At 46.4% G+C, this 9,791-nt stretch overlaps 1 long non-coding RNA gene across 1 annotated transcript; it reads right to left on the bottom strand.

The window, feature by feature from the left end:
• Window positions 1-4,809: 4,809 nt before the first annotated feature.
• On the bottom strand, window positions 4,810-9,704 carry LOC144583764 (uncharacterized). The gene is made up of 2 exons (XR_013537698.1): window positions 5,508-9,704; window positions 4,810-5,317 (listed from the first exon to the last, which is right to left on the bottom strand). It is a non-coding gene; the product is annotated as an uncharacterized LOC144583764 (long non-coding RNA).
• Between the last annotated feature and the right edge of the window lie 87 nt (window positions 9,705-9,791).

Genomic DNA, 9,791 nt, shown 5'->3' with positions numbered 1-9,791 from the left:
CCCTTAAAATATGTTATGGAGCCACTACGGATGACCCCTCCTCATGGCCAAGAACTCTGGAGATGTATCCCTTCTTGTATGAGATCTCAATACAACTTCATCTTCTCAAACCCAGTGTGGTAATGCTTAAATCATGGGGTTGCTTTCTAAACATCAGGGAGGATCGGGTGGCTTGCAGCCTTCCACAAAGGAATGGACACCTGATAGAACTTGGGATTCCACACAACGGCACTTCCATTCAGGGTGAACTTCTTTCCATCAGGACCATGAGGATCGATCCAACCAACATGCACTCTCCGGAAGGACCGATTGGGGAAGGTCACCAAGTTGTTGACGTCGTACCCAAATTCCAGGTTCCCATTCTTGTTGAAAAAGTTTTCATCCCCAACACTGTTGTTGAAGCGGACGTTTCTCAGGAAAAAGTGAAGCTACATTTAGGGAGAGAAAGAGCTGCTTGTAGTGCAAATGGTAAGAGAGGAGTTTGAATTATCTTTCTGGAATTTCAGTAAATGCAACTTTTCATTCATCAGCAAATGTTTGAATGATTCTATTTATATTAATCAATGTGAAGTCCATTGAGTGTGTCTTTTTGAAAGGAAGAAGCAGCCAGATGTGTAGAAGTTCCGGACTAAAAGACGAGGACGTTCTGTTGCATGGGAAGGGCTCAACTGCCACCTCCGTGTTGGATTTCTTCCACAGAAATTCCATTGAGCCAAGAGATTCTACTGCCAAAGCTCCATCTTTGAAATGGACAGCATTCAACTTGTGCTCAAGACCCAGGAGTAGAACAAGGCTGTTTGAGCTTCAGATACCCTGAAGTTACAATCGTCAGCAGGACATGTGTTGGATGATCTGGAGAGCCTGGGCTCAGATCCAATCTCAGCCATGAAACTCAACAGTTGACCTCATTCATAGCTGTAACAATCTCTCAACCCAACCTACATGACTGGGCGAAGGTGAGGGGAAACTGGGGACGATGAGGACGGCCATTTACACTACTTTTAGAGGAATGTCCGGTGTTCACCTCACATGACAAGCTCTGTTCAGTGACATCCAGGGGGTTATTCATCACCTGCCCTGGCTTGAGTTAATATCTTGGAATGGAAGGAAGATTACAGCAACACCAAAATGGAAAATACAAACCACAATAATGGGATAGTTGTGCTCTGGTCTCCTGTATCATCAGTTAGATACGGGCCATCAAGTCAGAACCTCAAAAGGCTTCCAAGGTAAGGGAGATATATAAGAATTGGTTTTGCCAGCACCATAACCCGATGGTTCTACCTGTTCCACAGCTCCAGAGTGGAATTTGAACACTCATCTCCACAATCCCAGTGCACCAGTCTACCCACTATCCAGAAGTTGGTACACACCATAGATCCTTAGTAGTGACCTAAAAGTCAGTGTTGGCTATAAAAGCTTCCATGAAGTCCATATGAGAGTAAGAACATTATTAGGGCCACAGAAAGTGCAGGATTTCTCAGAGAGATTTTGAAAATATGCTCTGCCAGATTCTATCACTGTTCTGTGTTAGTGGACATAGTATTTCATCTCAGCAACTATATTTTATTTCTATATTGAATACCCCACCTTTCTCCCAACAGAGGGGTCCTGGACAGAAGAATCAACATGTTTTTACCACTTCTTAAATACTCAGGCCTCATTTAAAAAATTGATGCTACCATGTATGGGAAAGACTCTTTAAATGTTCTTTAACCAAATACCGTATTTGCCAGCGTACAAGTTGACTGGGCGTATTAGACAACCCCCCCCCCCAACATTTCCACTCAAAATATAGAGTGGACGGCTCTGCCGCGGTGCCGGCCGCGGCTGCCCAGGGCTCTGCCCGGGCCCGCCCTAGAGGTTCATGGCCGGCAATGACGAGGGCAAGATGGAAAGGGCAGGCGAGTGGGCGGCAGAGGAGGGGAAGGTGAAGCAGCTCTCCGGTGGCACACGAGTGAGCCTGCTCTGCTTCCCTCCCTCCATCTGGACCGACCACCCTGCCTTCCTCTCCGGCCAGCGCAGCCCCGCGTCACTCACTTAATGGCGGTGGCGGCAGCAGCTCCTTCCTAGCCCAAATGAAGTGTACAAGATGAACCCCCAACTTGGAGGCATATTTTTTGGGCCAAAAAAGTCATCTTGTACACCGGCAAATACAATAATCCTCAGAAAGTGAACAGGTGGTGTCACTTCACCATGTTCTGGAAGAAATAGGGAGCTAAGGCATATTACATTAATTTCTCTATCTGTCCACAAGGAAGCTCCTTACACTTTGTCTGCAGCCTGGAGGAAGCCTAACTTACTTGCCAAGGTTGACCAGCCAAATGACCCTCTCTGTCTCTAGTCCTCATGGCTCTCTGTTTTGCTGTGGGTGAGGACATGGCATGGAGAGCATGTGCCACAGCGTAGACTGCATTGTAGATACTGTAGCTCTGCCCAGACATTTCCAGCTCAAACACGGACCGAGAGAGGCTCCCAAGACTCTCTTCCCCAGTGCAGGTACTTGGTAAAAGCAAGTCATACGCTGGAAGTGAGCACATGAATGCAGTTTGCCAGAATGGTTGGATGTAGACAACATTTGACTTATAGGGGTTCAACCTCTCAAGAAAATCTTGAAATCCTGGCACCACATTGGAGTGAAGGGAGAAGGACAAGGTGCCATTGAGGGACTTTGCTGTGAATGGATCCCAAGGGAGAACAGAGGTGAAATCCCACTGGGCTGTTATGATCCAAACTTTTTCCATTGGCCGATTCTGGACAATTTCTGAGTTAACTAGAACTATTCGTAAACCCTCCATAGATAGGCCATCTCCATGGATGAGCCATACATTGAGCGGGTGCAACCGGAGTGCAGAGAACAGGCTGCCCAGGAGTGTAGTAATTCTCTTGTTCGAAGTGTAGGTTGTCACCACTGGAAGGAATTCAGTCACAGCGACACAGATGCCGTTCTGCAAGAGCCTTGGCCTCAGGGTTCGGAGAAACGCTTCCCCAGTGCCATCACTGGATAGGAGGAGGCCAATCCAGTTCCACCCAAAATATTTGAGCAGCTCAACAATCCCATCATACTGAGGTTCTTCATTTGGAATCATCCGGAAGAAAAAGGGGAACTGGGTTTGGTCACTCAACACAGGGTCAAAAGAGCCATAGGAAAGCTAGAGCAAGAGGGGAATAACAAAAATGATTTGTGTCCTAGAAATATCAAATCATTGGGTCATCATTCATGTGCTAGTGGCCACGTTTTCAGATGACAGAAAACTTTTCTGGGTAGTGAAGATCAGGAGGGGTTGTGAAGAGCCTCCAGAAGGATCTCTCCAGATTGGGAGAATGGGCAGCAAAATGGCAAATGTGTTGCAATATAAGAACTTGTAAAGTAATGCACACTGGGGAAAATAAAATGAAACTTTAGTTAATGGGTTCTGAGCTGTCCGTGACAGATTATGAAAGAGACCTTGGTGAGCTGGTGGACATTGTGAAGGGGAAGACCAGAGACAAGCGGTCTTCCTGGTGGAACCATCTCTCCTTAAGACATCCAAAGGGACTCAAACAACCCCACCTCCTACCCCACCCTAAAAGAAAGATCAAGGGATAGATACCCGAGAGCTGGAGCAGAAGATCATGAGGGAAAAAGGGATATCGCATGCAGTGGATACCCAAGACCTAGAGAAAGAGTTGAGAGGGTTAAGTGTGGCCACTCCATAGAAGGTAAAAATGGCGGGAAAAGAGGAAAAAGGGCGAGCTCTGGCAGAAGGGGGGTTAGAGGAAATAAATACAGCCTGGGACAATATCCCAAGTGGTTGGGAGACTGTTGGGATACAGGGAAATGGGAACAGGTTCGGGTGCCCAAGGCTGAAGCAGAGAGCCTTAGAAGAATAGGCCTACCCCAGAGACCTTCCTATTGGGGTGAGTCTGAGACCTGGGAATGGAGGAGAAAGCTTAGAGAAGAGAAGGAGGCCATCGGCAGAGAGAACAAGGCACGCTGGGCATGGCATCTTGAAGAGCTGCGGAAGATGGGGTGTTTCCTGGACTTTGGGGTGACTCAGAAGGAGAGGGAACCCCGTTGCGGGGATGGATGGGGGATGAAAAGACCCTCCCGCTTTTAAACCAGACTGAACCCGAACTTGAGACAGTTGGAAACGAGCGGGTGGTCTCTAGGCCTTGGAATGTTACTTGTCTTAACCCTTTTGAAGAGAATTTGTGGTTACCCTTGTCAGAGCTGTTGCTTGAACAAGAGATTCAGACAAAAGACCAAGTTAATGTTAATACCCGATTGGGTGAGTTAATAAATAATACCAATCCATTTGATTACACTGAGTCTCGTGATTTATTTAAGAAAGAGGAAGCCCACATACATGAACCTTCATAGAAAGCTCAAGAAAACTGTCAACCCAGTGTGCGGCCGCCATGAAGAAGGCCAATTCTATTGTAGGTAGTCATGATTGAGATGTAAAAAATTATGGCGGGGATGGATAAAGTGGATAGAGGGAAGCTCTTTTCTCACACACACAATACTTTATGCTTTATGAGAAGCACCTGTTGTGCACACCCACAGTCCTAGCAGCCCGACAGTAAAGATATACACCCTACCATCTCAATATGGTTTTTAAACACCCGCATCGTCTTGTCTGAAGCTCAGAGAGGGCCAGTGCTATTGTCTATAATTGGGTGGACCTAGGCTCTCACTTCAAATACATTAGTTTCCTGTATGCCACAATGTGAAAACCCAATTCTATAATTTCATGAAGAATGATTGATTATGTGAGAGGCATTTGCAGAGAAGCTTGAAAAAAAACTGGTGGAATAACTAAATGATTGATTTTCTATTTTATTTATTTATTTATTTATTTATTTAATTAGATTTACACCCCGTCCATCGAGACAGATAGTCTACTCTGGGTGGCATAACAAAGTTTAAAAACAATAAAACCAATAACAATCAAAAATCCAAGATATAAAAATACAGATATTAAAAATACAGCAGAAGGAAAAGACTGCCTAAATAGCCATGTCTTTGGTTTACTTCTAAAAAGCTAAACTTTCGAGTTCTAGTGCTCATGTGAAAGACATCTTGAAAACTGCTGGATTACTCATTGGTTTAGATCTCTGGCTCTGGAGCCAGAGGTTGGGAGTTCTATTCCCGATTGTGCTTCCCGGAAAGAGGTTGGACTTGAGGATCCATCGGGTCCCTTCCAGCTCTGCAGTTTAAAGGTTACTCAAAGCCATAGAGAATGTGCCCTTTGGCTGCTGATTCCAAGCAGTCCCTAGCAAGGCTGAGTTGGCAGCATCTCTACGGGGCAGTAGATCCCTTTCTGTGTGCAATCTATAGTAAAAAAACACAGGGAGCTGATGATCAGTATCAAGGCAAGAGCAGCTCTCTCTGTCTCTCTCTCTCCCATTTGCAAATGGGGCACCCTTTCTGATCCAAGCATAACCAACCACCTCTCCAAGTACAATCTCCCATTATCTCCTTCTTAAAGGCTTTCTCTCTGCCAGCACATGAAACGACATACCTGTGGCACTTTGTAGGTGCTTAAGACGTTGGCCATCTGGATGGAGCTGGGGGAGGTTAAGGCACCAATGACAGCCAGGAGCCTTGCCCCCTTCTCACAGTAGTAGTTCAACGAATTCCCTCGTGATTTGAAAAGCAGTTTGAGGGTGGCCTTACAAGCTCTCCATGCACTGAAAAAATCACCAGCCACAGCAGATCCCAGTGTGGTATTTGGCAACAGCTTGTTGTCCTTGTTGATCTCATGAATGGCAAACAGAAAGGCCAGGACGTGCTGGTAGTTTTTAGGGATGATGCTGGAATGAGAGTTTCACAGGGTCTTACATCGTGACATCAGAGAAAGAAAGAAAATGAACTGCTATAACATTGATGATCTTCCAAGCAAAACCAATTTGGGCGTCTGTCTCCATCTTAATTTATTGGGTGAATGTTTCATTTGTCCCTCTTGTGGAACTGGACAAGATACTTGTTTTGTGACAACAAACATGAGGAACCCTTAGGTCATTTCACTGATCTCAAACCCATTCACTCTCCTTTGATCACTCTCGTGGTTGATCACAAACATTCTGCAAAATGACCAACAACACCCAGTATCGCATCTGGGGTAAATTCACACCTAATTAAAAGTGTTCTGGGGGACACTAAATTTCTGTTGGTAAGAGTCCACGGCACCCGTCCAAGACATCTTTCTGTGAATGTGCCCCTCTGAAGAAATGTGGACTATGCCATCATATGAAAAATATCCGGAAAGCAATGTAAACTTTCAGATACAATATGGGCTAGTTGAATGGGTTGGTCCAGATTTTAGATATGCCTTCTATTCCCTGTTACACTATTAGCAGCTCGGATTTCCCAGTTTTTAATTAAGCTTGGGGGACAAGTTTCTAGCCCTTAGGAGACTCCACTGCTTTTTGTGGGTAGTGTAATACAGTGGAACAAACCTGGGCTGCTTAAAACAGTATTGAAAAAAGGTCAGAGAGCTGGGGTGGGGGTGTAGAGGGAGGCTCTTTCAATGGATAGTATGTTTGGGCTGCTTCATGAAGAAGACTATGGGGGGTGCACAATGGGAGGAAAAGAGGGAAAGTCCTCTGGGAGCCCTTAGCCACTTGCTTGTGTGCCATTCTTTCTTGGTCCAAATTGAATCAACCAGCCAGTCTGTGCAATTCTTTTGATTCTTTTAAGTAACAACTTTTAAAAAGCCTATGGGTTGGTGAAATAGCACTCAGACTAAAGCCAGATAATATAAGCAGAGTGCTTTTACACCATGACAGATCCAGTACAGTTACTTCAAACAATAAAGAGGTACTTACACTCCTCTTGGTGAGATTTCTGGACGCACCTTAAACTGGGGTGAAGGCATTTCAGGAAAGAAAACAGACACAGTTTCTCCAATGAGAACATCTTCTCTAGAAGGAGGGAGAGTATATGGAACATCTGGCTCTCTCCTATATCTGAGGGTGTTCAAAATCTTGTTAGAAGTATGAGGAAAGCTGAGGAGGCGGAAGAGGAAGAAGAAGAAGACTAACCTGAAAGCCAGCAAAAAATGGCCCCAGTTGGAAAAGCCAACCTGCATTGTCACCTGACAATTTCTAATCTTGTGAGTTCAATGCCTTCCTTAGACAGCACAAGAAACAACACAACAAAGACAAAAGAGAGGTTTGAAATGTAGACTTCAATGTAAAAGCTCAATCAAGCTTACTTTGCTCTATTCATCAAGCTTCATGAAAAAATGATTCGCCCTGAATCAACTACACATTCCCTATTTCTTCAAGCCAAGCATTGCCTTGAAGTGGAGCCCACGGGCGGTAAACTTCCACAGGGTTTACTCACAGGAAGAGGGAGACAAGACTATATAATAGCAGGGTAGGAGAACAACTTGTTGTGCTGAATTCTGCTAAGGGGCCCAGGGGGTCTGTAAATTTTGCAAAGGAAGCAGGTGTCAAACATAATGGTTGGGATAATTGTAGGGCAGAGGATTTCCTGAACCCCAAGGCCCTGGTCAGCCAGGGAAAACCAGAGGAAACATGTTGCTATGATTTGGGATCCTACTATCAGTTCCAGCATATAGAGAATGAAATACCATCCAAAAGCTCAGGATCGCACCCTTTTGAGATCCAATGCATGCTGGTTCATGGGTCTCCCATTGCAAATGAGAAGAAACCGGGGGGTTTTGACAAAGGGGGTCTCGGGCAACCAACCAAGCTCAATAAACAGAGTGACTCATCATGTTTTGCATAAGATCCAATAATATTTACTGAATTCAGACAGTCCAGGCTTATATGTTGTCTCATGCTATAGATGCTTGAAACATGTTCGTTGTTCTGGGACTGTGATCAACCGTCAGCATCAAGGTAGTAGACCAGCCAGTCTTCCACTCTAAAACTGGTGCTGTTGAATGCCAGGTCTGTATCCACTAAGTCCCAGGAGATTTACGATCTCATCCTGGAGGAGGATGCAGACCTGGCATGCATAACCAAAACATGGATTGGCAGAGAGGGGGGTCCCCCCCAACACTTGCCTGTTCACCCGGTTATGCTGTCCAGCACCAGGGTAGACTGGAGGGGCGGGGGGAGTAACCATTGTATATAAAAAGGTCTTGGAAGTTCCTAGGCGCTCCTTGGTGGTAAAATCGGGTCTAGAAGCCCTCCACATGTCGATTGGGGCCAGGGATGGTATTGGGATCTTGCTGTGTTACCGCACTGCCCGCGAACCAGCCATTTCCCTACTGGAGCTGGTGGACTTTGTCTCCACGGCGTTGTTGAGATCCCCGAAGCTGCTGTTTTTGGGTGATTTCAACATTCACGTGGAGGCAGAGACTTCTGGGCCAGGAGTTCTTGGAAACCATGGCTTCCTTGAACATGTCCCAACATGTCAACGGCCCTACCCAACAGCCCTCCACCAATTGGAGTGAGTGTGGTCTGGTAGTGAGTGACATCATGTCAGTCCCCTTATCATGGTCAGATCACCATCTAATAAAATGTAACCTCTCAGTGGCTCTCCCCCCTTGCAGGGAGCAGGGACCTATTTCTATGGTCCACCGTCGAAGGCTACTGGATGCTGTAGGATTCCAGGATGCCATGAGAGGAGTTATGGCTGACCTAGTTGGTGCTCCTGTCGAGACTCTGGTTGATGGCTGGTTTACCACCGCCACCAGGGTTATAGACGTGATCGTGCCTTAACGCCCTCTCCATTGCAGAGCTCAGCCTGCTACCTTGTTTAACCGGGACCTTCGAGCGATGAAGCAGCTTAGGCGAAGGCTAGAGCGCATGTGGAGGAAGAACCCGACGGATTATAATTGGATAGCTGTCAGGGTCGCAACTAACCTTTACCTGACTAAGGTAAAGGTTGCTAGTCATGCATACTTCGCTAACTGGATAAGCGAAGCTTAAAATCAGCAGGCGGATCTGTTCCGTATAGTGCGCGATCTATCCGGAATTGGTTTGAGTGATGGGCCTCCCCCTAGTCTTTCACCGGACCAATTTGCAGCATTTTTAAAATATAAAGTGGAGGCCATCCGCCAGGAGCTCTCTCCTTCTTTAAATAGAGTGAGTCGAGCAGAGATGTCCAGCACTCCGTCTTGCCCGGTGACTCTAGATCTTTTTCAGCCTGTGATGCCAGATAATGTGGACAAAGCACTTGATTACTGTCATGCCCACCACCTCCTCCCTTGACGCTTGCCCAGCCTGGCTAATCAAAGCAGCCAGGCCGATAACAACCAAATAGGCCACAGCAATAATTAATGGGTCTTTCCTTGAGGGCAGGGTTCCTCATGCCATCAAGGAGAAACTCATTTGGCCCATAACGAAGAAACTTAATTTGGCGGCAGATGAAATTGGCAATTATAGGCCCGTCGCCAAAGTTTCTTTCATCAGCAAAGTGGATGAGATGGTGGTGGCTGATCAGCTTCAGGCTCTTTTGGATGCAACACATGCCCTGGATCTGTTCCAGTTGGACTTCAAGCCTCGCTGTGGTACAGAAACGGCATTGGTCATCCTGCATGATGACCTGCTGAGGGAGGCTGACAGGGGTAAAATATCTCTGTTGGTCCTTCTTGACATCTCGGCAGCCTTCAATACCATCAACCACGGTATCTTCCTGGGGAGACTCTCTGGGTTGGGAATTGGTGGCCTTGAGCTTGGATGGCTCTGATCCTTCCTCGGGGACCGTCCTCAGAGTACAGCTTGGGGAGAGGTTATCAGCCCCGTGGACCCTCAATTGTGGGGTTCCGCAGGGCTCAATTATCTCCCCAATGCTGTTTAATATCTATATGAGGCCGCTGGGTGGGATC

This window comes from Pogona vitticeps, chromosome 6 (genome assembly GCF_051106095.1).
Source record: "Pogona vitticeps strain Pit_001003342236 chromosome 6, PviZW2.1, whole genome shotgun sequence".
Taxonomy (NCBI): domain Eukaryota; kingdom Metazoa; phylum Chordata; class Lepidosauria; order Squamata; family Agamidae; genus Pogona; species Pogona vitticeps.
Note: the sequence above shows the minus strand (reverse complement) of the source record. Positions and strands in the feature narration are given on the sequence as shown.